This window comes from Pan troglodytes, chromosome 2 (assembly GCF_028858775.2).
Source record: "Pan troglodytes isolate AG18354 chromosome 2, NHGRI_mPanTro3-v2.0_pri, whole genome shotgun sequence".
In the NCBI taxonomy this organism is placed as follows: Eukaryota; Metazoa; Chordata; class Mammalia; order Primates; family Hominidae; genus Pan; species Pan troglodytes.
The window spans coordinates 11,927,986-11,940,126 of record NC_086015.1 but is presented as its reverse complement, the minus strand read 5'-3'; positions in this window follow the sequence as shown (position 1 = coordinate 11,940,126).

Below are 12,141 nucleotides of genomic sequence, written 5' to 3'. Positions count from 1 at the left end.
AGAGAGCAGCAGATTTTTCAGCACAGCATTTGAGCTCTACTAAGGGACAGACTGCCTCCTCAAGTTGGTCACTGACCCCTGTGCCTCCTAACTTGGAGACACCTCCCAGCAGGAGTCAACAGATACTTCATACAGGAGAGTTTCAGCTGGCATCTGGTGAGTGCCCCTCTGGGATAAAGCTTCCAGAGGAAGGAACAGGCAGCAATCTTTGCTGTTCTGCAGCCTCCATTGGTGATACCCAGGTAAACAGGGTCTGGAGTGGACCTCCAGCAATCTCCAGCAGACCTGAGGCAGAGGGGGCCTGACTGTTAGAAGGAAAAATAACAAACAGCAAGGAATAGCATCAGTGTGAACAAAAAGGACATCCACAGAAGAACTCCATCCCAAGGTCACCAACATCAAAGACCAAAGGTAGATCAATCCACAAAGATTGAGGAAAAACCAGCACAAAAAGACTGAAAATTCCAAAAACACAGAACGTCTCTTTTACTTCAAAGGATCACAACTCCTTGCCAGCAAGGGAACAAAACTGGATGGAGAATAAGTTTGATGAATTGACAGAAGTAGGCTTCAGAGTGGGTAATGACAAATTTCTCCGAGCTAAAGGAGCATGTTCTAACCTAATGCAAGGAAGCTAAGATCATTGGAAAAAGGTTAGACAAATTTCTAACTAGAATAACCAGTTTAGAGAAGAAAACAAATGAGCTGACGGAGCTGAAAAACACAGCACAAGAACTTTGCGAAGCATACACAAGTATCAATAGCTTAATCGATTATGTGGAAGAAAGGATATCAGAGATTGAAGATCAACTTAATGAAATAAAGCAAGATGACAAGATTAGAGAAAAAAAGAATGAAAAAGAATGAACAAAGCCTCCAAGAAATATGGGACTTTGTGAAAAGACCAAATCTACATCTGATTGGTGTACCTGAAAGTGACGGGGAGAATGGAACAAAGTTGGAAAACACTCTGCAGGATATTGTCCAGGAGAACTTCCCCAATCTAGCAAGGCAGGCCAACATTCAAATTTAGGAAATACACAGACCACAACAAAGAGATACTCCTCAAGAAGAGCAACCCCAAGACACATAATTGTCAGATTCACCAAGGTTGAGATGAAGAAAAAAATGTTAAGAGTAGCCAGAGAGAAAGGTCAGGTTACCCACAAAAGGAAGCCCATCAGACTAACTGTGGATCTCTGCAGAAACCCTACAAGCCAGAAGAGAGAGGGGGACAATATTCAATATTCTTAAAAGAACTTTCTACCCAGAATTTCATATTTAGCCAAACTAAGCTTCTTAAGTGAAGGAGAAATGAAATTCTTTACAGACAAGCAAACGCTGAGAGATTTTGTGACACCAGGCCTGCCTTAGAAGAGCTCCTGAAGGAAGCACTAAATATGGAAAGGAACAACTGGTACCAGCCACTGCAAAAACATATTAGATTGTAAAGACCATCGACACTATGAAGAAACTGCATCAACTAGCAGGCAAAATAACCAGCTATCCTCATAATGATAGGATCATATTCACACATAACAATACTTACCTTAAATGTAAATGGGCTAAGTGCCCCAATTAAAAGACACAGACTGGCAAAGAAGGGTCTTGATAAAGAGTCAAGACCCATCAGTGTGCTATATTCAGGAAACCTATCTCATGCAAAGACACACATAGGCTCAAACTAAAGGGATGGAGGAATACTTACAAAGCAAACGGAAAGCAAAAAAAAAAAAAAAAAAAAAAAAAAAAAAACAGGGGTTGCAATCCTAGTCTCTGATAAAACAGACTTTAAACCAACAAAGATCAAAAAGGACAAAGAAGAGCATTACATAATGGTAAAGGGATCAATTCAAGAAGAGCTAATTATCCTAAATGTATATGTACCCAATACAGGAGCACCCAGATTCATAAAGCAGGTTCTTAGAGACCTACAAAAAGACTTAGACTCCCACACAATAATAGTGGGAGATTTAACACGCCACTGTCAATATTAGATCAACAAGACAGAAAATTAATAAGGATATTCAGGACTTGAATTCAGCTCTGGACCATGCAGACCTAATAGACATCTACAAAACTCTCCACCCCAAATCAACAGAATATACATTCTTCTCAGCACCACATCACACTTATTCTAAAATTGACCACATAATTGGAAGTAAAACACTCCTCAGAAAATGCTAAAGAATGGAAATCATAACAGTTTCTCAGACCACAGTGCAATCAAATTAGAACTCAGGATTAAGAAACTCACTCAAAACTGCACAACTACATGGAAACTGAACAACCTGCTCCTCAATGACTACTGGGTAAATAACAAAATTAAGGCAGGAATAAATAAGTCCTTTGAAACAATGAGAATGAAGACACAATGTAGCAGAATCTCTGAGACACAGCTAAAGTAGTGTTCAGAGGGAATTTTTTTTTTTTTTTTTTTTTTTTGAGGCAGAGCCTCACTCTGTCATCCAGACTGGAGTGCAGTTGTGCAATCTCAGCTCACTGCAACCTCTGCCTCCCAGATTCAGGTGATTCTCCTGCCTCAGCCTCCTAAGTAGCTGGGACTAATAGGCACCCACCAACACACCCGGCTAATGTTTTGTATTTTTAGTAGAGACGGGGTTTCACAGTGTTAGCCAGAATGGTCTCGATCTCCTGACCTCGTTATCCGCCTGCTTAGGCCTCCCAAAGTGCTGGGATTACAGGCGTGAGCCACCATGCCCGTCCTAGAGGAAAATTTACAGCACTAAATGCCCACAGGAGAAAGCGGGAAAGATCTAAAATCGACACCCTAACATCAAAATTAAAAGAACTAGAGAAGTGAGAGCAAACAAATTCAGAAGCTAGCAGAAGACAAGAAATAACTAAGAGCAGAACTGAAGAAGATAGAGACACGAAAAGCCCTTAGAAAAAGTCAATGAATCCAGGAGCTGGTTTTTTTAAAAAGATCAACAAAATAGATAGACTGCCAGCCAGAAAAACAAAGAAGAAAAGAGAGAAGAATCAAATAGACACAATAAAAAATGATGAAGGGGATATCGCCACTGATCCCCCAGAAATACAAACTGCCATCAGAGAATACTATAAACATCTCTACACAAATAAGCTAGAAAATCTAGAAGAAATGGATAAATTCCTGGACACATACACCCTCCCAAGACTAAACCAGGAAGAAGTTGAATACCTGAATAGACCAATAATAAGTTCTGAAATTGAGGCAGTAATTTTTTGATTGGCCTACCAGCCAAAAAAAGCCCAGGACCGGACGGATTCACAGCTGAATTGTATGAAAGGTACAAAGAAGAGCTTGTAACATTCCTTCTGAAACTATTCCAAACAATAGAAAAAGAGGTATTCCTCATTAACTCATTTTATGAGGCCAGCATCATCCTGATACCAAAACCTGGCAGAGATACAACCAAAACAGAAAATTTCAGGCCAATATCCCTGAGGAATATCAATGCGAAAATCCTCAATAAAATACTGGCAAACCAAATGCAGCAGCACATCAAAAAGCTTATTCACCACAATCAAGTCGGCTTCATCCCTGGGATGCAAGGCTGGTTTAACATATGCAAATCAATAAACGTAATCCATCACATAAACAGGACCAACAACTAAAACCACATGAATATCTCAATAGATGCAGAATAGGCCTTTGATAAAATTCACCCCTTCATGCTAAAAACTCTCAATAAACTAGGTATTGATGGAATGTATCTCAAAATAATAGCTACTTATGACAGACCCACAGCCAATATACTGAATGGACAAAAGCTGGAAGCATTCCCTTTGAAAACTGGCACAAGACAAGGATGCCCTCTCTCCCCACTCCTACTCAACATAGTGTTGGAAGTTCTGGCCAGGGCAATCAGGCAAGAGAAAGAAATAAAGGGTATTCAAATGGAAGAGAGGAAGTCAAATTGTCTCTGTTTGCAGATGACATGACTGTATATTTAGAAAACTCCATCATCTCAGCCCAAAATATGCTTAAGCTGATAAGCAACTTCAGCAAAGTCTCAGGATGCAAAATCAATGTGCAAAAATCACAAGCATTCCTATACACCAATAGTAGACAAATGGGGAGCCAAATTATGAGTGGACTCCCATTCACAATTGCTACAAAGAGAATAAAATACCTAGGAATCCAACTTACAAGGGATGTGAAGGACCTCTTCAAGGAGAACTACAAACCACTGCTCAAGGAAATAAGAGAGGACACAAACAAATGGAAAAACATTCCATACTCATGGATAGGAAGAATCAATATCATGAAAATGGCCATACTGCCTAAAGTAATTGATAGATTCAATGCTATCCCCATCAAGCTACCATTGACTTCCTTCACAGAATTGGAAAAAACTGCTTTAAATTTCATCTGGAACCAAAAACAAGCCCGTATAGACATGACAATCCTAAGCAAAAAGAACAAAGCTTGAGGCATCATGCTACCTGTCTTCAAACTATACTACAAGGCTACAGTAACCAAAACAGCATGATACTGGTATCAAAACAGAGGTATAGACCAATGGAACAGAACAGAGGCCTCAGAAATAACACTACACATCTACAACCATCTGATCTTTGACAAACCTGACAAAAGCAAATGGGGAAAGGATACCCTATTTAATAAATGGTGTTGGTAAAACTGGCTAGCCATAGGCAGAAAACTGAAACTGGATCCCTTCCTTTACCTTATACAAAAATTAACTCAAAACGGATTGAAGACTTAAACATAAGACCTAAAACCATAAAAACCCTAGAAGAAAACCTAGGCAATACCATTCAGGATATAGGCATGGGCAAAGACTTCATGTCCAAAACACCAAAAGCAATGGTAACAAAAGCCAAATTGACAAATTAGTTCAACCATTGTGGAAGACAGTGTGGTGATTCCTCAAGGATCTAGAGCCAGAAATACCATTCGACCCAGCAATTCCATTACAGGGTATAACCAAAGGATTATAAATCATTCTACTGTAAAGACACATGCACACTTATGTTTATTGTGGTACTATACTTAGCGAAAATGTATTGTACTTGGGTGGATATTTAGCTTGATTCTATATCTTTGCTTTTGTGAATAGTGCTGTAATAAACATGCAAGTACAGGTATTCCTTTGATACATTGATGATTTGATTCCCTTTGGGTATATTCCCAGTAGCGAGATTGCTGAATCAAATGCTAATTCTGTTTTTAGGATTTTTGAGAAATCTTCATACTGTTTTCCATAGTGGCTATATGAGTTTACATTCCCACCAAGAGTTCCCTTTTCTCCACATTCTCGCCAAAATCTGTTATTTTGTCTTTTTAATAATAGTCATTCTGAATAGTGTTCAGTGGTTTTGATTTGCATTTCTCTGATTAATGATGTGTTGCACATTTTTTATGCACCACTTTTAAATGTTTTTTTTTTTTCCTGGTGAGTTGACTTCCTTGTGTATTCTGAATATTAGTCCCTGTCTAATAAATAGTTTGCAAACGTTTTCTCTCATTCAACAGGTTGTTACTTTACTCTGTTGATTATTTCTTTAGCTGTGCAGAAGCTTTTTAGTTTTATTCCAATTTGCCTACTTTGGTTTTAGTTGTCTGTGCATTTGAGGTCTTAGTCATAAATTATTTATCTAGGCTAATGTCCAGGAGAGTTTTTTCCCTAAGTTTTCTTCTAGTATTTTTATAGTTTCAGGTCTTACATTTAACTGGTCAATCCATTTTGAGGTGATCTTTGTATATGGTAAGAAATAGTGGTTCAGTTTCATTCTTCTGTATGTGGCTGTCCAACTGTCACAGCATCATTTATTGAATAGTTTCCTTTCCCCAATTGCCAAAGTATAAATTCTTGTCAGCTTTGTCAAATACTAGTTGACTAAATATATGGCTTTATTTCTGGCTTCTCTATTCAGTTCCATTGGTCTATGCATCTATTTTTATACCAATAACATGCATTTTGGTTACTCCAGCCTTATAATATATTTCAAAGTCAGATAGTTTGATGTCTCTAGTTCGGTTCATTTTCTTCAGGCTTGCTTTGGCAATTTGGGCTCTTTTTAGTGCCATATGAATTTTAGGATTGATTTTTCTAGTTCTGTAAAGAATGAGATTGGCATTTTCATAGGGATTGCATTGAATCTGTAGATTGATTTGGGCAATATGGTGGTTTTAACAACATTAAATTCTTCTGATCCATGAGTGTAAGATGTTTTTCCATTTGTTTACTTTATCTTCCATTTCTTTCATCAGTGCTTTATACTATTCCTTGTAGGGATCTCTCACCTCCTTTGTTAAATTCATTTAGAGGTATTTTGTTTTTTGTCACTGTTGTAAATGAAATGGCCTTCTTAGCTCCTTTCTTGGCTAGGTTACTATTGTATAGAAGCACTACTGATTTTTGTGCATTGATTTTGTATACTGCAACATTACCAAATATATCAAATCTGAGAGGTTTTTGGGGGAGTTATTAGGTTTTTCAAGATGTAAGATTATATCATCAGAAAAGAGATAATTTTATTTCATGTTTGCCAATGTGGATGCCTTTTCTTTCTCTTGTCTGATTGCTCTGTCTAGGACTTTCAGTACTATGTTAGATAGGAGGAGAGAAAGTGGACATCCTTGCCTTGTTCCAGTTATTAGAGAAAAGGCTTTCAACTTTTTCAACATTTTTCAAGTGTATTTTGTATTCTATGAATTCTTCAGTTCCAGAATTTCTGTTTGGTTCTTACAAAAAATCTATCTCTTTGATGAGTTTTTTTTTTTTTTTGGATTTTTCAGAATTATCTTGTAGCTCACTGAGCTTCTTAAAATCAATATTTTGAATTATTTTGGATTTTGAAGACTTCTTTTGATTAAGATCCATTGCTGGAGAATAATTGCGTTTTTCTGGAGATGTCATATTTCTTTGCTTTTTCATGTTTCCTGTGTCCATATGTTGATATCAGTTCAACTGGTCTAACGGTTACTTCTTCCTAGTTTTGAATTTACTTTTGTAGTAGAGCACTTTCCTGAAGACATATCTTTGGTGTTGGTTGGGTAGGGAACTTTTTGATTCTGTGTGTGTGCAGTAGTGTAGCCTCTGTATGATTTATTTGGGTGTAAACAGTGTTCATGCTTTCTGTGAGTTTTTCTCACAAGGTTAGGGTGCAGTAATTGGTAGAGGCTATAGTGAAGCTACACTGGAGACTAGAGAGAAAAGTGGGCCAGTTATCAGCCCTCAGTGGCAGCAGCAGTTGGCTGAGCATGACTATCTTTGTTCCCTACATTGGTGAACACTGGCACTTGGATTGGCAGTTACTGGCAGGTGAATTATTGGGCCTCCACGTGGTTTGCTTATATGTGAGTAGTGGCAACAGTGGGCCAGGCAATTGAGCAGGTTCTTGGGTTTCTGAGCAGCCAGTGTGATGTAAGCAAGATCAGCAGCAGTGGTGGGAGGACCCTTTGAGTGATGTGGGTTGGTATTGGCAGTGGCTGTGGTGTGGGGTTGCAGTCACCACTCATAGCCCCAGACAGTTAGCCCACTGGCTCACCCATCCCAGCCTCTAGCAGCTGCAGGAGCTGGTGTGCACAGAGAGAAGAGGGGGTTCCATTCTTTACTTAAGACCAAGCACAGAGGCTGCTCCGCTCATGGGAGGGGATTTCACTCTTTACATGCAAAGCCTAGAACAGAGCTTCTGCTGCTGGTGGTGGCAGGGTCACTTCTCATAGCTCCAGACAGGGAGCTCTTTAACTCTGCAAAGTACATATCTTGGTTTCCTTTGTCCCAGAACCTCACCTTGTTGGTGCACTGGACTATACTTTACTCAAGGATTATTACTCCCTGTGGGCTAGAGAAGCAGCCCCCAATCATTTTGGAACCAAGGACTGGACTGGTTTTAATGGAACACAGTTTTTTCACAGACTGGGGGTGGAGTGGTTTGGGGATGAAACCATTCTACCTTGGATCATCAGGCATTTGCTGGATTCTCATAAGGAACATGCAACCTAGATGCCTTGCATGCACAATTCACAATAGGGTTTGTGCTCCTACGAGAATCTAACCTGACAGGAGGTGGAGCTCAAGCAGCAATGTGAGTGATGGGGAGTGGCTATAAATACAGACGACACTTTGTTCCCTTGCCTGTTATTCATCTCCTGCTGTGCAGTCCAGTTCCTAACAGGCCAGGATCTGGGCTATGCGGCCCAGTTCCTAACAGGCCAGTACTAGTCCACAGCCAGGAGTTTGGGGACAACTGTGCTAGAGAACTGGGGACCCTGTAGCAACTTTGGGTACGGCCAACACTATGCTGCTAAAGCCATCCCAGTAGATGCTGGGGAATGTCAGTGGGAGCTCCCAGGGTGTGGAGATACAGAGGCTGTGTTTCCCAGAACAAGATGTAGTCCAGTGACAGCAGTGCTCCTAAAATAGTGTCCTGCCACAGTTGCTCAGGTCTCAGGGTGGGGGTGAGTCGCTCAGGATAAGTTCCCTCTCTGATACAATGCTCTCATGGGGTCTCCAAATCACCACCCAAACTAGTGTCAGGGTTCATGTGGGTAGAGGAACTCTCCTGTGGTACAGTGCATAGCAGCGTATGGCAGAGATGTGGACCACCAAAGCGTTCTCACTTACGCTCTCCTTGCAATACTTTAGTATCTCTGGACTCCCAGGCTGAGCTGAATGCTCACTTTCTTTTTCTCTGCCTCAGGTATTTCCTGTAAGTTCTCTGTTATACTTTATTGTGCACTCCTAAATGTTCTATTTGAGGTATGACTGTCTATTTATAATTTTGGTTCTTCTTTCTGGAGAAGGTATCCCATGTTTCTAGTCCGCCATCTTGGACCAGAATCCTCATGGTGCATTTCTTCAATGTTTTCCTGCATATCCTTGCTTACAGCACATCAAATTGTTTGATGTTTCCTGATGCCTTGTCTGTGTGTAACGTTCAGTCAAACATTCTACTGATAATAAACTTAAAGACAGCAACTGCTACTAATGCTTACCGAATGCTTCTTTCAAACAAGCCTCTGTTCTCAGTGCTTTATTGTGTAAGGATTAGATGAATTAATATAACAACTGTATATGGCAAGTGTGAATAATATTGTGGTACAGATGAAACAAGCACAGAATGATTAAGTCAATTCCCTAGGGTCTTATAGCTAGAAGTGGTAACACCGGTATTCACACCCAGACAGCTGGACTTCAGGACATGTTTTAAGACTGGGGCCTCCATCTCACATGCAGAGACATATATAGGCTCAAAATAAAGGGATGGAGAAAGATCTACCAAGTGGAAAGCAAAAAGCAAAGAACCAAACAAACAAAAAACAGGGGTTGCAATCCTAGTCTCTGATAAAACAGACTTTAAACCAAAAAAGATCAAAAGAGATAAAGAAGGCCATTACATAATGGTAAAGGGATCAATTCAACAAGAAGAGCTAACTATCCTAAATACATATGTACCCAATACAGGACCACCCAGATTCATAAAGCAAGTCCGTAGAGACCTACAAAGAGACTTAGACTCCCACATAATAACAGGAGATTTTAACACCCCACTGTCAATATTAGACAGATCAATGAGACAGAAGGTTAACAAGGATATCCAGGACTGGAACTCAGCTCTGCACCAAGCAGACCTAATAGATATCTACAGAACTCTCCACCCCAAATCAACACAATATACATTCTTCTCAGCACCACATTGCTCTTATTCCAAAATTGACCACACAGTTGGAAGTAAAGCACTCCTCAACAAATGTGAAAGAACAGAAATCATAACAAACTGTCTCTCAGACCACAGTGCAATCAAATTAGAACTTAAGATTAAGAAACTCAATCAAAACAGCACAACTACATGGAAACTGAATAGCCTGCTCCAGAATGACTACTGGGTTAATAACAAAATGAAGGCAGAAGTAAAGATGTTCTTTGAAACCAATGAGAACAAAGACACAATGTACCAGAATCTCTGGGACACATTTAAAGCAGTGTGTAGAGGGAAATTTATAGCACTAAATGCCCACAAGAGCAGGAAAGATCTAAAATCAACACCCTAACATCACAATTAAAAGAACTAGAGAAGCAAGAGCAAACATACTCAAAAGCTAGCAGAAGGCAAGAAATAACTAAGATCAAAGCAGAACTGAAGGAGATAGAGACACAAAAAACCCTTCAAAAAATCAATGAATCCAGGAGCTGGTTTTTGAAAAGATCAACAAAATTGATAGACCGCTAGCAAGATTAATAAAGAAGAAAAGAGAGAAGAATCAAATAGATGCAATAAAAAATGATAAAGGGGATATCATCACTGATCCCAGAGAAATACAAACTACCATCAGAGAATACTATAAATACCTGTACATAAATAAACTAGAAAATCTAGAAGAAATGGATAAATTCCTGGACACATACACCCACCCAAGACTAAACCAGGAAGAAGTTGAATCGCTAAATAGACCAATAACAGGCTCTGAAATTGAAGCAATAATTAATATCCTACCAACCAAAAAAAGTCCAGGACCAGATGGATTCACAGCCGAATTCTACCAGAGGTATAAAGAGGAGCTGGTACCATTCCTTCTGAAACTATTGCAATCAATAGAAAAAGAGGGAATCCTCCCTAACTCATTTTATGAGGCCAGCATCATCCTGACACCAAAGCCTGGCAGAGACACAACAACAAAAAAGAGAATTTCAGACCAATATCCCTGATGAACATCAATGCAAAAATCCTCAATAAAATACTGGCAAACCAAATGCAGCAGCACATCAAAAAGCTTATCCACCACAATCAAGTCAGCTTCATCCCTGGAATACAAGGCTGGTTCAACATGCACAAATCAATAAATGTAATGCATCACATAAACAGACCCAATGACAAAAATCATGTGATTATTTCAATAGATGCAGAAAAGGCCTTTGACAAAATTCAACAATCTTCATGCTAAAAACTCTCAATAAACTAGGTATTGATGGAATGTATCTCAAAATAATAAGAGCCATTTATGACAGACCCACAGCCAATATCATACTGAATGGGCAAAAACTGGAAGCATTCCCTTTGAAAACTGGCACAAGACAGGGATGCCCTCTCTCACCACTCCTATTCAACATAGTGTTAGAAGTTCTGGCAAGTGCAATCAGGCAAGAGAAAGAAATAAAGGGTATTCAATTAGGAAAAGAGGAAATCAAATTGTCCCTGTTTACAGATGGCATGATGGTATATTTAGAAAACTCCATCAACTCAGCCGAAGATCTCCTTAAGCTGAAAGCAACTTCAGCAAAGTCTCAGGGTACAAAAATCAATGTGGAAATATTACAAGCATTCCTATACACCAATAATAGACAGAGACCCAAATCATGAGTGAAACCCCATTCACAATTGCTTCAAAAAGAATGAAATACCTAGGAATACAACTTACAGGGGATGTGAAGGACTTCTTCAAGGAGAACTACAAACCACTGCTCAACAAAATAAAAGAGGACAGAAACAAATGAAAGAACATTCCATGCTCATGGATAGGAAGAATCAATATCATGAAAGTGGCCATACTGCCCAAAGTAATTGATTGATTCAATGCCATCCCCATCAAGCTACCAGTGACTTTCTTGGGAAAAACTACTTTAAAGTTCATATGGAACTGAAAAGAGCCCACATTGCCAAGACAATACTAAGCAAAAAGAACAAAGCTGGAGGCATCACGCTACCTGACGTCAAACTGTACTACAAGGCTACAGTAGCCAAAACAGCATGGTACTAGTACCAAAACAGAGATATAGACCAATGGAACAGAACAGAGGCCTCAGAAATAGCACCACACATCTACAACCATCTGGTGTTTGACAAACCTGACAAAAACAAGCAATGGGGAAAGGATTCCCTATTTAATAAATGGTGCTTGGAAAACTGGCTAGCCATACATAGAAAGCTGAAACTGGATCTCTTCTTTATACCTTATACAAAATTAATTCAATATGGATTAAAGACTTAAGTTTTAGACCTAAAACCATAAAAACCCTAGAAGAAAACATAGGCAATATCATTCAGGATATAGGCGTGGGCAAGGCCTTCATGACTAAAACACCAAAAGCAATGGTAACAAAAACCAAAATTGACAAATGGGATCTAATTAAACTAAAGAGCTTCTGCACAGCAAAAGAAACTACGATC